Source organism: Neofelis nebulosa, chromosome 4 (genome assembly GCF_028018385.1).
Source record: "Neofelis nebulosa isolate mNeoNeb1 chromosome 4, mNeoNeb1.pri, whole genome shotgun sequence".
Classification (NCBI taxonomy): domain Eukaryota; kingdom Metazoa; phylum Chordata; class Mammalia; order Carnivora; family Felidae; genus Neofelis; species Neofelis nebulosa.
In genome coordinates this window covers 52,460,042-52,474,234 of record NC_080785.1, presented here as the reverse complement: position 1 = coordinate 52,474,234, position 14,193 = coordinate 52,460,042, and the positions used below count along the sequence as shown (strand labels likewise).

Here is a 14,193-nt window from a genome sequence, read left to right as displayed (position 1 = left end):
TGTACTTTTTGACCACCTTCGCTTGATTCCCTTACCTCTCACCCCCTGCCTCTGGCAACCACAAATCTGATCTCTTTTTCTATGAGTTTGTTTTTTTTAGATTCCACATATAAGTGAGATCATACTGTATTTATCTTTCTCTGTCTTACTTAGCATAATGCCCTCAAGATCCATACATGTCAGGAATGCAAGATTTCTTTCTTTTTTATGGCTGAATAGTTTTTCCGTGAGCACACGTATACCACATTTTCTTTATCCACTCATCTGTAGATGGACACTTAGGTTGTTTCCATGTCTGGCTATTATAAATAATGCTGCAGTGAACATGGGGTGTAGATCTCTCTTTGACATAGTGATTTTATGAATATTTAAGTTTTTTAAATATATTTTTTTAAAGTTTATTTATTTTGAAAGAGACAGCGACAGCACGAGTAGGGGAGGGGCAGAGAGAGAGGAGAGAGAGAGAGAGAGAGAGAGAGAGAGAGAGAGAGAGAGAGAAAGAGAGAGAGAATCACAAGCTGTTGCCATGCTGTCAGCACAGAGCCCTCGGTGGGGCTCAAACCCATGAAGCCACAAGATCATGACCTGAGCTGAAAGTAAGAGACGCTTAACTGACCGAGCCACCCAGGCATACTTCATGAGTATTTTTTAAATGGAAAAAGTTTGAGTATTATTCCTTGCCTAGAAGATGGGTTGGGAAGTCTTTTTCAGTGACTTTAAAACATACATTAAAAAGCAACTGTAAAACTTAAAATCTCGTTGATTCCAATGTATGTATCCTACTTACTAGGATGATAATTAAAACTACATATTCTTCTGGCTTTAAAATTAAACTGATTACAAATGAGTTTAATGACACTTTAATATTAAATTGAGGGTTTTTTTGCCTTGAGTAGCTAAGGAACTGTGTACTCATTGCAATGACATGGGTGCAGATATTTATAAAATGTCCTTATTTGGTAAATAATCCCTAATTTCCCAGAGTGTGTCAGGGATTGCCCCAGTGCCTGCAATCTCTGGGGATATGGAACAGGAAACAGTTATGATCCAATGAGGTAGGTGCTACCTTGGGAAGCAAACACCCTTGTACTTCTAGCCTCAAGAATTATGGAAATTAGTAATGCTGGATATTTTATTCCTGGCCTCTGGTAGATTCCTCTAAAGATGGCACCCATTGCACTTCTAGCCTCAAGAATTATGGAAATAAGGACTATAGTAATATTGGATATTTTCTTCCTGGCCTCTGGTTGACTAGGCTCTAAAGATGGCCCTTAATGAACCACAGCTCCTGCTATTAATGCTTATGTGTAGTTCCCACCTACATCTGTATGAACTGCTCTGTGACTCGTGTTAACCACTGGAATGCAGAAGTATGCTCTGCCAATCCTAGACCTAGTCTTTAAGAGGACTGGTCGCTTCCACTTTCTCGCTCTTCGGACACTTACTTTTGAGAGACCTGAACCACCATGAAATAAGTCTGACTACCTTACCAGAGGGACCCTGTGGGAAGATTACGTGAAGAGGGAGAGGGACCCTGTTGTCATAATGTCCCCATTATCTGAAGAGATGACTCCAGTCTCACCTGTCACCCTACTGCAACCAGATGAGAAGCCCCAGGTGAGACCAGTGGAAGAACTGCCTACATGATCTCAGACAACCTACAGAATCACAAGAGGTAATAAAATAGTTGTTCTTTAAAACCACCAAGTCCTGGTATGGTTTCCTGTGCAGTGATAGATAACCACTTATTGTATAATGTTTGTACATACTACATAATTTGTTTTCTTTCTTACCTTTCTAAATATTAGAATGTTTTAATATTTTAATGTTAGTTAGAATGTTGGTGGTTGACTTTACAATGTAGTATTTAGGATGCAGAATATTTTGATGGCATTGTAACTAAACTAGGAGACGAAATAACATCATCCAAAAATAGAAATAGTGACTGTTAGGGTCATCTGGGGAGTGGGGGAGTGAGTGATGGGATATTCATTTGTATGAAGAATAATTTCATCATTTAGGTGGAAGCATGACATATAATTGTTGCATTGACATTTAAATATGGGTAGAAATGTGTCTGTGGATACCTTAGGGTCAAAGGAGTAGAGTGTAGGCTGGTTGATGCCACAGTAACACATAACCACCAAATCTAAGTGGCCTAAAATCTCAGTGGCTTGTTTCTTCTTATGTTCCATAAACCAGTACTGCAGGGGACCCTGCACCTTGTCATTCAAGGGCTGCTGTCTCCTAACTCTGCCATTTCAATGTGGGGCCTCAGGGTTTGCAGCAGCAGAAGGGAGTGTAGGTAATTAAGCACCAGCTCTTAGCTGTTTCTACTCACAAGTGATTCACAGCAGTTTATAAACATTCCTATGGCCAAGGAAATTGCAGGGCATGGCCTGCGATATGTCATGTTCCTGTGTGTCTAGGGAATGGGAAATGTTAATGAATTCTAGTAACGTCAGTCACAGTGTTCTTCTAGTACTTTGCCTCCCTCCAAGTTTTACCTTCACCCTATCATTCTCTATACTACCACCTGGGAGATTTTTGTAAAATGCAAATCTGACATGTGTCTTGCTTGAAATCCACCATGGACCCCTGTTATTCACAGCATGAAGGCTGACTTCTGATTTTGAAAAAAATTTTCCTAATCTAATCTTTCTCAGTCCTGTCCCACAGCAGGCCACCCTTCAATTATATTGACCTTACTTGCAGTAAGGAGCAGAAACCATGCTTATTATTTGAGCAGGGTAAACTTAATATAAAGGATTATTAACTAGTAGAGGCTGGTTAACTACGAAAAGAGGGAGATTTAAACTTCTTAGAAGACAGAGTGTCTGTCATAGGTACACACAGCCTTCGGATGGAGAAGAAACCTGTTAGAGGTGTAGGTTAGCACTGTTCTCTAGAAGTGGTCTCGTCTTAGAGGATGTGAGTTGGCCAGGACTGGCCTCTGGAAGTGGCCTGCCATTGCTGGAGGGTATGTGCTGGATATGGCTGCTGATAGAGAGAGAGAGTGGTCTAATGGCCAGTTGGAACACTTCTAGGTGGATGCCAGGCTCTAGTGATGAATAGTAATAATAAGGGATCAGTAACTGAAACAGAAGTGTCTTACTGTTATCATTGCCTTGCAGGGGGTCATTCCAGTGCTTTCTATTGATGAAACTTAAAATTCTGCCACCTGATGACGGAGAACTTTTTGCAGGATCCAAGTCCAGTATCACAAGGTGCAGGGCAAAGAAGAGTGGATTTGGAATGGAGAGCCAATAAATTGATAACTTGCACACCCTAGTAATGGTAATTTATTTAACATACACTGTGTACCAGATGCTGTGATAGAAGAGTGTGTGTGTGTGTGTGTGTGTGTGTATGTGTGTGTTTGTAGGTGTACATAATTTTAAAACCCACAGCAGCTCTGTGAAGTAGATATCCTCATTTGACATATACAAAAAATGATCCACTTTTGTCTGGACATTAAAGCTATGCTCTTCTCTGCCATCCTGATATTCTTTTCTTCTCTGTGGAAAGTTAAATGTGCCCTCTTATCTTCCCCCTTAGTATTTGCCTCTGTATTACAGCACTTATGTTGCAGTACCTTTTGGTTTGTGTGTCTACCTCTCTCGGTAACGTAGGAGACCTTGAAAAGCAGGAATCGTATTTTTTGTTTCATTTTGGGTTCCCAGTGCCTACCTTTAGTACTTAGTACCTAAGAGGCACTTAAATACACATGAAAAGAATAATTATTTGGATGTCCCCTCCTTGAAACCAATGTCAGTGAGCTAGATAACTCTGGAAACATATAGGTAGGTGCTAAGTAAATCTCTTGAGTTGGGTTGAGTATTTACTATTGGATAAGCTAGTAAGGTCTTGTTGAATATTGGGAATAGGGAAAGCCTTATTTGTTTTTATTTTATTTTATAATTTGGTTTATTAACACCATAATGTGATAGGAAACTGTCAATTTAAAATCTCTTTTATTTAAAAAAAATTTTTTTTTAACATTTATTTATTTTTGAGACAGAGAGAGACAGAGCATGAACGGGGGAGGTCAGAGAGAGGGGGAGACACAGAATCAGAAGCAGGCTCCAGGCTCTGAGCTGTCAGCACAGAGCCCGACGCAGGGCTCGAACCCACAGACTGTGAGATCATGACCTGAGCCGAAGTCGGCCGCTTAACCGACTGAGCCACCCAGGTGCCCCTAAAATCTCTTTTATATGTTTGTGCATAGGAAAGGTTTGATTCCTAAAAAACATTTAGCCCATCATAAAATGGTACAATTTTAGGTCACAGTCATGGATAGGTTCTGCTGTTGGCCATTCCATTAAATCTCCTTTAGGTTCAAATTCTACCTCTGTCAGTTTTTCTTTCTTTCCTTTTTTTAAGTTTACTTATTTATTTTGAGATAAACAGAGACAATGTTGAGTGGGGGAGGAGCAGAGAGAGAGGGTGAGAGAGAATCTCAAGCATGCTCTGTGCTGCCAGTGCAGAACCTGATGCAGGGCTTGAACCCACAAAACTGTGAGATTGTGACCTGAGCTGGAACCAAGAGTTGGATGCTTAACTGATTCAGCCACTTAGGTGCTCCTACTTCTGTTAGTCTTTCAAGTAAGAAACTTTGGAATCATCCTGTGGATTATGTTATTGGTATTTAAAGAGTTTTGAGTTTTGTTCTAGCAGGAGTTAAATTACCAGCATATATGAGGCTTGGTTTTATGCTTTTTTACAGTGCTTTTTTAAGGTGGGTCTATTTCAGTCTCGCCCCCCTCCCCCTCGCCCTTTATGAAATGGCCTTAGCTGAATGGCCAGAGTGTTCACCAAAGTCTCCACTCTTGCTTAGCCTGAATTCCGGTGTGTCCCTGGCACTGTTCAGTGTCCAGAATCCTTGTTCAGTTCTTGTGTCCTCAGCAGCTGTTCTCTGCTAGTGCTCCTGGAGTTTTGCTGTGTGTTTGAGATCCCTCATAGATCTGAGTCTAAGATTCATGAGCTTCCAGGATTTGATAACCCCTGATTTTTCCTCTGCTTCCCTAGCTTACTTTTCTATTCTTTTTGCTCCTTCAGGCCTGTAACATCTGTGTAATCACTTTTCTGTATTAAATTCCCTCTGCTGAAATGCCTAGTTTGGTTTCTGTTTTCCTAACTATTCATATTGTGTCACACATAAAAAAGAAAAACCTGTTGAATAAAAAAGTAAGAAACACAGTGAGATCTAAAGCACCATACCATTTATTTAAATACAGACAGAGTGACATAATCAATAGGCCATTTTAAACCTCAGTCCCCCCATATAAGAAGACCCAACTAGCAACTATCCATAGACAAGACACCATTGTAAAAATTGCAGAACCCAGGGGTAAGGCTGAAGCACCTCCCATGTCCATAAAGATTGAGAAAAACCACATTAGGAGAGTAGGAGTGACTGCACTTTGTATTGTCTTTCTCCCACTGGCATAGTGCTGCACTGATGTCCCCCCAGGGCCTATAGTTTCTCCAGTGGGGAAAAATATAGAACCCAAGGTGGACATCCAGCTTCTGAGCATTGTGGGATGCTTCCCAGAAAGCCCACTTGGGTCTTACCTCACAGAGATCACTGGGGGAATCTGTGGGGCTTAACCACTGAGGATAAGATAGAGATGGAGAAGATGGTGGGGCTTACAGCAGCCAAAGCTCAGAACTTGGCAAACCCTATTCCTGCTTGCAAAGATCCCAGTCAGTGGCTCTGTCCATCTGCAGAGCCAAACCAGTCTAGACAGGGAACTTTGTTGGCAGTTCTACTTGATTTGGGTCCCGAGCTAACAGGCTTTACTGGCTGTTGAGCCTGTTCTATGCCCCTTAATCCCCAGGCAGAGAAGTAACATTGCAGTCCCGATTGCTGAGTATAGCCTCCTGCCTGATCAGGAAATCCAGGCAGCCACAGAGTCTATCCTACAGCCATGCAGAGATGGAGGCTCCCAGGCAGGGAGTAAGTAAGTATAGATCTGCTCCCATAACCAGGGAGCATGAGCAGTGACCCTAGGAAGGCTTGGAGCCAACCCTACATTACTATCCAGCTGCAGAGCCCAGCCTACAGCCCAACCCAATTGCTGAACCAAGTCCATGGCCTTGCCCAGCAGGGAACTGAGCCAGTGAACCTGCCAGACCTCAGAGTACACTATCTGGACCCACCCTACTGCAGGATACAGCCGAGGCCTCTCCTGATCAGAGAGCATAGCCAACAGTCTACCTAATCACGAAGCATAACCTGTTGTCCTGCCCAACTTCAGGGCACAGCCTATGGCCTTGCCTGATCACAGGAACCAGCCTGAGACCTGACCAACCATTTAGCTCTGCCTGCATTCCCACCTGAGCACAGAGTCTAGTCAGTAGCATCATCCAGTTGGAGAGAACAGTCTGAGATCTAATCTACAATCTACAAGCAATTGTAGAGCTGAGCCCATAGCCCTGCCCGACTGTGGAGTTCAACCAGTGGCATCACCCTGCCATGGAACATAGCCTGTGACCTCACCTTACCAGAGATGATTGTAGAGCCCAGCTAGTGACCACATCTGACTGAAGCACAGCCAACAGCCCCACCCAATAAGAGAGCCCACCCAACTACCTTGCTTAATATGTAGCCCAGCAAGGAAGCCTACCCAAGCCTAGAGCTCAACCAGTGGCACCCTCCTGCCAGCCAACCTCAGAGCATGAGAAGTGGCCTCGCTTAACTAGAGACCCTGATAGCAAGCCCATCTGCTCACAGACTGTACCAGCTGACCCATTCAGTCCAAGCTGAGCTGACTGTTGAAGGTCTTTCTCTGCTGAAGTGAACCTGTAAAGTATAGAGAAGAGGCTACTTATTCAAATGTATAGATACTAATGCAAGAAATCAAGGATCACAAAGAATCAGGGAAACATAACTAAAGGAAACAATAACTGACCCTAAAGGAATGGGTATCAATGAACTATCTGACAAGGAATTCAGAATAACCCTCTAAAGAAATTCAGTGAAATATAAGAACAAACAGTTAAACAAAATTAGGAAAACAGTGCATGAACAAAATGAAAAGTTTAACAAAGAAATAGAAACCATAAAAAATCCAAACAGAAATCCTAGAACCAGAATATAATGACTGAACTGAAGAATTCAATAGAGAGCTTCAATACAGAATTGACTAAGCAGAAGAAAGAGTTGGTGAACTAAAGTTAGGGCATTTGAAATTATCCAGTCAGAGGAGAAAAAGAAAATGAAAAAAAGTGAAGAAAGCCTATGTGACTTACAGGATGACATCAAAACAAACAGTAAAATGGAAATCTCAGAAGGAGAAAGGAAAGCGATAGGGACAGAAAGTCTCTCTAAAGCAATAAAGGCTGAAAACTTACCAAACTTGAGGAGAGAAATGGACATACAGATTCGTGAGGTCCAAACAACCCCAAATAGGTTGAACCCAAAAAGGGCTACACTAAGACCTTATAGTTAAATTGTCAAAATTTAAGATGGAGTATGTTGACAGCAACAAGAGAAAAATGACTCGTCATGTACCTGGGAAGCCCCATACAACTATAAGCAGATTTCTGAACAGAAACTTTGCAGTCTAGGAGAGAGTGGTATGATACATTTAAAATATTCAAAGAAAAAACTGTCAGCCAGGAATACAATACCTGGCAAAGCTATACTTTATAAAGGGAAGAGAAAGACTTCCCCTAAGAAATGAAAGCTGAAGGAGTTCATCACATTAGACTGACTTACAAGAAATGCCAAAGGGTGTTCTTCAGGCTGAACTAAAAGGTTGCTAATTAACATCATAAAAACAAGTGAATGTGTAAAAGTCACTGGTAATGGTAAATACATAGTCAAAGTCAGATTTTCTAATATTGTAATGGTGGTGCATAATTTACTTATAAGTCTACTTTAAAAGTTAAAAAAACAAATATATTAAAAATAACCATAACTATAATAATATATTACTGGATACACAACATAAAAAGATGTACATTATAACATCAGTAACCTAAAATGTGAGGCTGGTGGGGGAAGTAAAAATGTAATTTCTGTATGCTATCAAAGTTAAGTTGTTATTAGCTTAAAATAGGATGCTTTAAAGATATTTTGTGCAAGCATTATGGTAACCACAGAGAGAAAACTATAATAGATACATAAAAGATTATGGTAAAAGAGTCAAAGCATACTATCACAAAAAATCATCAAGTCACAAAGGAAGACAGTAAGAGGGGAAGCAGGAACAAAGAATCTACAAAGCAGTCAGAGAAAAAAACTAACAAAATTTCAATAGTAAGTCCTTACCTACCAATAATTACTTTTAAGATAAATGGATTAGGGGCACCTACGTGGCTCAGTGGGTTAAGCATGTGACTTCGGCTCAGGTTATGGTCTCGTGGTTCCATGGGTTTGAGCCCCACGTCAAGCTCTGTGCTGACAGCTCAGAGCCTGCCTGGAGCCTGCTTTGGATTTTGTGTCTCCCTCTCTGTCTGTGCCCCCTCCTCAAAAATAAACATTAAAAATTTTTTTTAAATAAATGGGTTAAATTCTTCAATCTAAGATATAGAATGACTGAAAGGATAAAAAGAAAGATACAGTGATATGCTGCTCACAAGAGACTCACTTAGTTTTAAGGACACACATAGACTGAGAGGGAAGGGCTAGAAGGAGATATTTTAACCAAGTGATAATCAAAAGACAGTAGGCATAGCTTTACTTAGACAAAATGGACTTTAAGCCAAAAATGGTCAAAAGAAACAAGGTCATTATAAAAATGAGAAAGGTGTCAATTCATCAAGAATATATAACAAGTATATGCATATTGGGATCATCTGAGAAGTTTTAAAGAATCCCAGAGTCCCAGTTTCACTTCCAGAGTCTTTGATGTAGTTGGTCTGGAACTTGCTTGGGCTTCAGGATTTTTAAGATCTCCTCCAGATGATTCCCATGGGCTACTTTTGAGAACGACTGCTCTAGATCCAACTTCCAATTTACAGAAAATGCATGACACAGAAGAAAATGTTACATAATACCATGGGGATACAATCAGCAATAACCAGGCCTTAGGAAATGCTATAGGGCAAAGACCCACTTTCTTTACAGAAAATTATAAGGAAAAAAATTAAAAAAAGAAGGCACAGAGGAGAGAGAAACATACATTAAAAGTGACTTAGAAGAAATAGCAACTCATTGCAATATATAGCTCCTTTTGGATGCTCAGGTGAATAAAGAAAGTATATAAAAATTTTTATATAACATGGAGAGTTAGTAACATTTAGTAAATAGTTGATATTAGGGGGCACCTGGGTGGCGCAGTCGGTTAAGCATCCGACTTCAGCCAGGTCACGATCTCGCGGTCCGTGAGTTTGAGCCCCGCGTGAGGCTCTGGGCTGATGGCTCGGAGCCTGGAGCCTGTTTCCGATTCTGTGTCTCCTTCTCTCTCTGTCCCTCCCCCGCTGCCCCTCCCCCGTTCATGCTCTGTCTCTCTCTGTCCCAAAAATAAATAAAAAACGTTGAAAAAATATAAAAAAAAATAGTTGATATTAAGGGATTATTTCTAAATTTTGAATATGATGGTATGGTGGTTATGTTTAATTTTTAAAAAGAGTTTTTATTTTTCAGAGAAAAGATGTTAAAAGATCTCTGGATGAAATATATAACATCTGGGATTTGCTTCAAAATAATCTGGGAAGAGGGAGCTTTGGTAGATTGGTATAGATTTAAAAAAAAAAAGACTGGAAAAAAAAGAAGATAAGACAAGTGTAAATATTTTTGCAACTAACATCAGAGTCCCTAAATACATATAGCAAATACAAACAGAGTTAAAAGGAGAAATAAACAACAATGCAATAACAGTTGGGAATTCTAATATCCCTCTCTCAACAATGGATAGAGAATCAATAAGGAAATAGCAATTTGAACAATACTGTAGATCAAATGGATCTAACAGACATATAAAGAACATTGCATCCAACAGCAGCAGAATATACATTCTTCTCAAGTGCACATGGAACATTCTCTAGAATGGATCATATGTTAGGCCACAAAAGAAGTCTTTAAGAAGAGTTGAATCATACTGAGTATCTTTTCTGATGACAATAGTATGAAATTAGAAATCAATAGTAGAAAGAAAATTTGAAAATTCCTAAGTGTGGAAATTAAAAGTACATTTCTGAGCAATGAATGGGCCAAAGAAGAAATAAAAAAGAAATAAAAAATATCTTGAGACAAAGGAAAATGTAAACACAACATTAGCAAAATGTATGATATGCAGCAAAAACAGTTATAAGAGTTTATGGCAATAAATGAGTACATCAAGAAAAAAGAAACACCTCAGTAAACAACCTAACTAGTTCCTCAAGGAACTATTAATAGAAGAACAAACTAAGCCCAAAGTAATCAGAAGGTGGGAAATAATAAACATTAGAGCAGAAATGGGCTAAATTGAGAATAGAAAAACAGTAGAAAACATGAACAAAACTAAGAGTTGGTTCATTGAAAATATAAACCAAATTGACAAACCTTCAGCTAGACTAACCAAGAAAAAAGAACACCCAAGTTAATAAAATTATACATGAAAAAGGAGGTATTATAACTGATGCAACGGAAATACAAAGGGTCATAAGAAACTACAATGAAGAATGAATAATTGTACAACCACAAATTGGAAAACCTAGAAGAAATGGATAAATTCCTAGAAACATGCAAACTACCAAGACTGAATCAGAAATAAGTAGAATATCTGAAAAGATCAATAATAAGCAAGAAGATTGAATCAGTAATCAAAAACCTTGTAACACAGAAAAACTCAGGACCAGATGGTTTCACTGGTGAATTCTACCAAACATTTACATAAGAACTAACACGAATCCTTTTTGAACTTCCAAAAAATAGAAGACAGGTAACACTCTCAAACTTATTTTACCAGGCCAGCATTACCTCAGTACCAAATCTTGATAAGGACACGACAAGAAAACTATAGGCCAATATCCCCCATAGATATAATTGCAAAAATTCTCAACAAAATACTACAAAGCTAACTTGTGGAACTTAGTAAAATATCATATACCATGATCAAGTGAGATTCATCTTTGGGATGCAAGAATGGTTCAACAGATACCAATCAATAAATGTGGTATATTGCATTAATAGAATAAAAGATTAAAATCATATCATAATTTTAGTACACGCAGAAAAAGCATTTGATAAAATTCAACTTTTATCCGTGATTAAAAATGCAACAAATTAGATGTAGAAGAAATTTACCTCAACATAATAAAGGCCAAAGAAGACCAACGCTAACATTATAGTCAATGGTGGAAGACTGAAAACTTTTCCTCTGAAATCTGGAAAAAGACAAGATTCCCACTCTCACCACTTCCATTTAATGTAGTAATGGAAGTCGTAGCCAGAGCAATTAGGCACAGAAAAGAAATAAAAGGAATCCAGATCAGAAAGGAAGAAATAAAATTGTCTGTTTGTAGATGACATGATGTTATGTGTGGAAGATGTTAAAGACTCCACTAAAGAGTTGTTAGAACTAATAAATGACTTTAGTAAAGTTACAGGAAGCAAAATCAACATACCCAATTGTTTGTATTTCTATGCACTAGAAATAAATTATCTAAAAAGAAATAAAGAAAGCAATCCAATTTACAATAGCATCAGAAATAAAATACATAGGAATAAATTTAACCAAGCAGGTGGAAAGATCTGTATACTGAAAACTATGAGGCAATGATGAAAAATTGAAGAAGACACAAGTAAATGGAAAGATATCCTATATTTATGGATTGGAAGAACTAATATTGTTAAAATATTCATACTACCCAAAGTAGATCTAGATTCTCTAGATTCAATGCAATCTCTATCAATATTCCAATGGCATTTTTTACAAAAATAGCAAAAACAATGCTAAAATTTGTACGGAAGCACCAAAGAACCTGAGTAGCCATAGCAAGTCTGAGAAGAAGAAAGCCAGAGGCATCACAAGTCTTGATTTCTAACTATATTATAAAGCTATATAATCAAAACAGTGTGGTATAGGCCTAAAAACAGACACATTGACCAACAGAACTGAATTGAAAGCTCAGAACTAAACCCATGTGTATAACATCAGTTACTATTTGACAAAGGAGCCAAGAATAATCAATTGGGAAAAGATAGTCTCTTCAATAAAAGGTGCTGGGAAAACTGGATATTCACAAAGAATGAAACTGGACCCTTATATACTATTCACAAAAATTAACTTGAAATGGATTAATGACTTAAGACCTGAAACCATAAAACTCCTAAAAGAAAACCTGGAAAGAGCTCCCTGACATTGGTCTTGGCAACAATTTTGTGGATATGACACAAAAGCACAAGCAACAAAAGTAAAAATAAATAAGGGCACCACATTAAACTGAAAACCTCTGCACAGCAAAAGGAATGATAAAGAAAACAAAATGGCAGCCTACGTAATGGTAGAGAATATTTGCAAACCTCATGTCTGATAAGGGGTTAATATCCTATATGTAAGGAACTCATAAAACTCAATAGCAAAAACAAAAACAAAAACCAAAAACAATAAAGCAAACCCCCTAAATAATCTTATTAAATAGGCAAGGAGCCTGAATAGACATTATGTCCAAGGGAGACCTTCAAATGGACAACAGGTACATGAAAAAATGGTTAAAATCACTAATCATCAGAGAAATGCAAATCAAAGCCACAGTGAGAAATGGCCTCACACCTGTTAGAATGGCTATTTTCTTCTTTTTTTAATTTTTTTTTATTTTTAACATTTATTTATTTTTGAGACAGAGAGAGACAGAGCATGAACGGGGGAGGGTCAGAGAGAGGGAGACACAGAATCCGAAACAGGCTCCAGGCTCTGAGCTGTCAGCACAGAGCCCGACGCGGGGCTCGAACTAACGGACCGCGAGATCATGACCTGAGCCGAAGTTGGCCGCTCAACCGACTGAGCCACCCAGGCGCCCCTGAATGGCTATTTTCAAAGAGATGAGATACAACACATGCTGGTGAGAATGTGGAGAAAAGGGAAAACTTGTGCACTTTGGTGGGAATGCAAACTGGTGCAGCCATTGAAAGATGGTATGGAGGTTCCTCAAAAAATTAAAAATAGAACCACCATATGGCTCAGCATTTCCACTTTTGATTATATATACAAAGGAAATGAAATGATGATTTCAAAAAGATACTAGACCCCCATGTTCATGCAGTAGTATTTACAATAGCCAAGACATGAAAACAACATAAGTGCTCATTGACTAATGAATAGATAAAGAAAATGTGGTGTGTGTAAAATGGAATTAGTAAAAAGAATTTGAGAATTAACTCGTGTATTTTAGTCATACACATATGTCACACACATACACATACACTTTCCCAATATCTTCTACATCTACCAATATCAATCTACTATCTGTTGACCCTTGAACAACACAGATTTGAACTGTTGGTTCACTTATATGAGAATGTTTCACAGCACAGTACTTTCTTACAATTTTCTTAATAACATTTTCTTCTTTCCAGCTTTATTTAAGAATACAATATATAACACATATGACAAACAAAGTACCTGTTAATTGATGATATTACTTGTAAGGCTCTGGTCAACAGTAGGCTAATAGTAGTTAAGTTTTGGGGGAGTCAAAAGTTATACTTGGATTTTTAACCACGCGTGGGTTGGTACCCCAACCCCTGTGTTGTTCAAGAATGAACTGTATATGTATGTACACAACTCTTAACACATATTGGTGGTAAAATATACACATTAAAATGAGAGGTTTTATATGATTATTGCTTACCAGACTTCTCTTTTTTCCATTATTTCTGTTATTCTGTAAATGTCAATTGAACAACTACTGTGTTTTTACAGTAGGGGATGCAAAGCTGAAAATGTCTGATCCTTGATCTCGGAAAATCTGCAGTTTAGTAACTTAGATTCCAAAGAAGGGTGAAGCATCTTCAGGATGGAACCAGATGATCCAATAGGGCATGGAAAAAATATTAGAACCTCTATATTTTTTATCCTAACATTTAAAATTTCTACTTTTGCTTATATTTTATACTGGACTTTATTAATTCATTGGTGTGCATAAAGGAAGCGTATGGGGGAAATAGCCTCTCATTTATTTTAGCAGGATTTTAAATTGGTACAACATAAATGGAAAGCAGTTTACCAACATCTATCAAAATTGTGATTTGATAGCATT

At 38.4% G+C, this 14,193-nt stretch overlaps 1 long non-coding RNA gene across 1 annotated transcript; it reads left to right on the top strand.

The window, feature by feature from the left end:
- The first annotated feature begins 486 nt into the window (after window positions 1-486).
- Window positions 487-3,284, top strand: LOC131509257 (uncharacterized). The gene is made up of 2 exons (XR_009260397.1): window positions 487-1,675; window positions 3,135-3,284. It is a non-coding gene; the product is annotated as an uncharacterized LOC131509257 (long non-coding RNA).
- The last annotated feature ends 10,909 nt before the right edge of the window (window positions 3,285-14,193 follow it).